Source organism: Lactuca virosa, chromosome 1 (genome assembly GCF_052849685.1).
Source record: "Lactuca virosa cultivar CGN04683 chromosome 1, Lactuca_virosa_CGN04683_v6, whole genome shotgun sequence".
NCBI classification, from domain to species: domain Eukaryota; kingdom Viridiplantae; phylum Streptophyta; class Magnoliopsida; order Asterales; family Asteraceae; genus Lactuca; species Lactuca virosa.
The window spans coordinates 70,150,308-70,154,866 of NC_136426.1; the positions used below are offsets into that span (position 1 = coordinate 70,150,308).

At 38.8% G+C, this 4,559-nt stretch overlaps 1 non-coding gene across 1 annotated transcript; it reads right to left on the minus strand.

Annotated features, from left to right (window-relative positions):
- Positions 1-3,702: 3,702 nt before the first annotated feature.
- LOC145151725 (small nucleolar RNA R71) lies at positions 3,703-3,809 on the minus strand. Its single transcript, XR_013732283.1, has one exon. It is a non-coding gene; the product is annotated as a small nucleolar RNA R71 (small nucleolar RNA).
- Positions 3,810-4,559: the final 750 nt, after the last annotated feature.

Below are 4,559 nucleotides of genomic sequence, written 5' to 3' on the forward strand. Positions count from 1 at the left end.
TGATCCTTATTTTTGTAGAGCAATGTATATGAAGACCTACCAGTACAAAATTTGTCCATTAAATGGAAGCAAGATGTGGTCTGAAACTAATTACATTCCACCTTTACCCCCAATAAATATTTCCTAGAAATGAAGGTTTCAGCTTTGCGTAGGGAAATTATCAGCATTAAGCAGAAAAAAAATGGAGCCTTGCACATCTATTGGGAAAGATTCAAGAAATTCTACACCCAATGTCTGAAACACGGGATTTCCAAATACAACCTCCTTCAACTTATGGTAGGGCATATTACCATGGGAAATGAGGCTCCTTAATACTTCAAGTGGTGGATCCACTGTTGAAAAAACCCCAATAGGAATTCGGGAATTGATAAAAAAAATATGGCTGAAGATTCGAAGCATACTTCTCAAGAAGATGGTTGGTATGCAGATGCGCCACAGGGTGTAAAATAGGTGCACACTCCTCAAATCGAAGCCCAACTATCCGAGCTTACAAAGGTGGTTATGATGCTCGTAGAAGGTAAAGATGTGCAACCCACACCCCGTCCTTGTGGTATTTGTACTCAAGTGGGACGCCTAACTGATATGTGCCCACAACTACAAGAATGACATGGAAGAAGTGCAAGCAATGGGAGGTTACACTAAACCAAATCAAAAGAAATACGATCAGTTGATAAGTCTATTTTATAAATGTACTAAATTGTCATAAATTTGTTCAATTAATGTATAACTGTCCAAGAATAGCACTACTTTGATGAGTTGTTGAACTCCATATGCAGGTCAATATATCATACTAAAAGAGGCGGAACCTGCAAGCAAAACGGATTGTTAAAGGAATGAAAAAACGTTGCTGGAAAAATTGACCATGCTTCAATGTATTGGTCATATCTCAAGTTCTGGAGCTCCGATTGATATGAGTAAAGAAGTTATGGAAACTAGAAAATATTTGCTACAACTTTCGTGTTTTGTGTTTCTTCTAGTTATGTCGTTTTGACCACCAAAACTTGCACGGAAGATGAAGGACGCCCACAGGCGTCTAAGACGTCCTCTAGGACGTCCAAGTCAAACAGTCAACATCTGGTCAAATTTTGGAGCAGGAAAGAAGGAAGAACCCCCGTCGGCGTCTTACAAGGCGTCTAAGACGTCACCTAGGATGTCGTGGCGTTTTAGGGGCATCTTGTGTTGGAACGGCGTGTTTCGGAAAGTTTAGAAATCAAGGAAGGACGTCCTAGAACGCGTCTAAGACGTAAAGCGATAGGCCAATTTTTAGTGTATTTCAAGGACGACAGAAGGCATGCAAAGACGTACAAAGAACGCCTGGGCGTTATATATGTCGTCTAAGACGTTTCGTAGGACGTCCAACGTCCCACATCGTCCGGTTTCACTATTTTCTGCCAAATAATATAAATAGGGACTTATGCATTCGTTTTTAGGGTTACCACCTACGATTTTCAGAGTTTTTCCTGCGTTTTTAAGGCTACTAAAACCCTTGGAAACATTTGGAAACACAAGTCCATTCCATTTCAATCCGGATTCAAGGCAAGATTCGATTTAATTCATCATCAAGCAACATTTGAAGATCATTCAACGGGTGATTCTCATCAATTCTAGTAATTTTCAGAAACGATTACTTCCTCCTAAGGTTTATTTGTTTCGTATTTTGATAATTAATAGGCTACATTTGTTTGATGATTCTAAGTTTGATTATGAATTCTATTATGTATTTCATTTATTTCATCCAAGTTAGTGTTTTTATGAACTTAATGGAAGGCTAAATCATTAGGGTTACTCCCGGGGATGTTTAGGATTTTTTGATGAACACACTTGATTATTACTTGATTCTAGTTAATTTCAATTGTTGTTTTATGCTTTATGTGATGATCTTTGGTAATGATAATTGAAATTGGGTTGTATGAATTGTTTGAGGTCATAATTAAGATAGTCTATTGCCAATTCATCATTTGTTCCAAGTTCAATTAGTTTAGGAATAAAGACAAATGATTGAATCAACATATATTATTCCAACTTATGATATTGAATCTTAATGCGGTAATAGGTAGTTGTAAGACATTTTATTGCTAGTTCACTAATTGTTCCTAATCCATTTAGACATAAATGAGTAAGACAACTAGTTGAATGAACATCTAGTGTGCCCAAAACTATGTATTACAAGTTAATAAACCCCAATTGCATCTAAGTAATTGAATTAGGATTTAAGAGAGGAAAGTGTGTGAATCTAAACTGTCTGTAACTGAACCGGGAGTACTCTAGTTTTCTCATTGACATTTTTGTTTTAATTAATAAATTTCCAAGCTTTTTATTTGATCATTGATTTAATCTTTTTCGTGACAATTGCCAATAATATATTTTTGTTGACTATTTTCACACAAAGTTTGACCACAAACTCCTTGTGGATTCGACTCTTACTTACCCTAGCTATCTAGTGGTTTTGAGGTTATTTTTGATTGAGACAACGACCTCGATCAAAATTTGGCGCCGTTGCCAGGGAGATTGTGCGCTTGAGCTATTGTGTTTAAGTCGTTATAGTCTTTTACATTCATTTTTAATTCTCGTTTGCAGTTCACGTTTTGTTTTATTTGTGTTGTGTAGGCACACCGGTGCATGCATACAAGACATAGCGGACGCTCTTCACCGCTTGCATTTGATCCGGAAATCGAACGAACAGCTCGCTCAAATCGGGTCGCCAGAAGGAACATCAATACTATGAGTGTAGATAATGTTGTCGTGGAGGATGTGGTTGAGGGGCATGATGATGCAGTCAACAATCCTCCACCACTAGTTCCTCCACCAGCTCCTCAATTCCCAAACAACAACAATGGGAACAATGAGAACAACAACAATGCCGGTGCACCAATCATCCAACCAGTACAACCACAACCGAATAGAAACAACCGTGGCCAAAACGGTGGGAACGGAGGAAATTGGGCACAAAATATGGGAGGCAATGTAGGAAACCAACACGGTGGTAATGTTAGAAACCAAAACCAAAATCCTAGAAATGTTGGTCCTCAATTCGGTAATGGTGGTAACGAGGATGACTGGGATTTTGATGATGGAAGTGACAATGGAGTTGGTTGGAATCAGAACCACAACGGTGGTAATAGGCGGAATCAAGGCAATCGGGGTGGAAACAGGAACTACAACAATAACTGGAACAACCAGAATTTCCCTAATGGTGGCAACAATGACTACAACGATGGGTTCGGAAATCAAGGCTTTGGGAATCAATACCAAAGGAATCCAAATGGTGGATTCAACAATCTAAATGGAGGATACTACAACGAAGGTAACCAATTCCCTCATCTTTACTTTCCGCAACCTAATAGACAATCTGTGGCATCTCATTTTCAGCCGGGAGAGTATGATGATGCTTCACCTATACTCTTCGCGGAAGGAAACGAGCATCATGTGGAAGTAAGGCCACAACTAATTAGTGTCTTACCCGTCTTTAGAGGCCATAAAACTGATGATCCATACAATCAACTCTATGAGTTCCTTGCAATTGCTAACGCGAATACTCCGCGAGGAACTAATAGAGATTCTTTTAGACTTGACTTATTTCCGTTCACTTTAAAAGAAAAAGCTAAGTATTGGTTCACTTCTCTTGCCCCCCATGGTATTACTACTTGGGAGCAATTAAAAATTAAATTTTTGCAAGAGTTTTACCCTACTAGTAAAACAACGGAAATAAGAAAAGCGATACAAGATTTTGCACAAAAACCCAATGAAGAATTTCATGATGCATTTGAACGCCTTAAGGAATTGTTGCGCTCATGTCCCCATCATGAATTTCCCCGTTGACAACTTGTACGTTTCTTTTATGATGGAGTTGACACTGCCAATCAAACTATGATTAATGCCTCGTCTGGCGGCACTATCATGATGCAAGATAGTGAAGACGCTTGGCGATTCTTGGAGCAGTTGAGTCATGGTTCAAAAACCAATTACTCAGCTAAGAAACGGGACAACCCAGTTTCATCTGCTGCTTCAGTTGGACTAGACAAAAACTGGAAAAATGAAGTCAAATCTGATATTAATTCTTTAAATAAAAAATTTGACTTACTACTCTCTAGTCTAGGCAAAGAGAAAGGTGTGTTTTTTTCGCAGGGACATAAGATATGTGTAAGTTGTGGAGATTCAGGACACATTGCAGATGAGTGCATGAGAAGTCAAGAGGAAATCAATCAAGTTCACGGCTATGGTCAATTCCAAAATAATCCACGATCATTCAATCGGAACTACAACCAAGGCGGGAACTACAACAACAATGGGAATTTCAACAACAACAACCGTCAAGGGAATTACCAAAACCAAAATCAGCCAAAACAGTTCCAACAGTCCAACTTTAACCAAGGTGGAACATCAAAGAATAAGGAAGTTGATGGCAACAAGTTGGACAAAATCATGGATTTCATAACCCAAACATATCAGAAAGTCGACACTAACTCCAAGTCCATAGCTGCTATCGAGAAGCAGATTGCTCAACTGGCGGAGCAAATTGGGAAAAGAGAAGATGACAAGTTTCCAAGCACCACAACAGT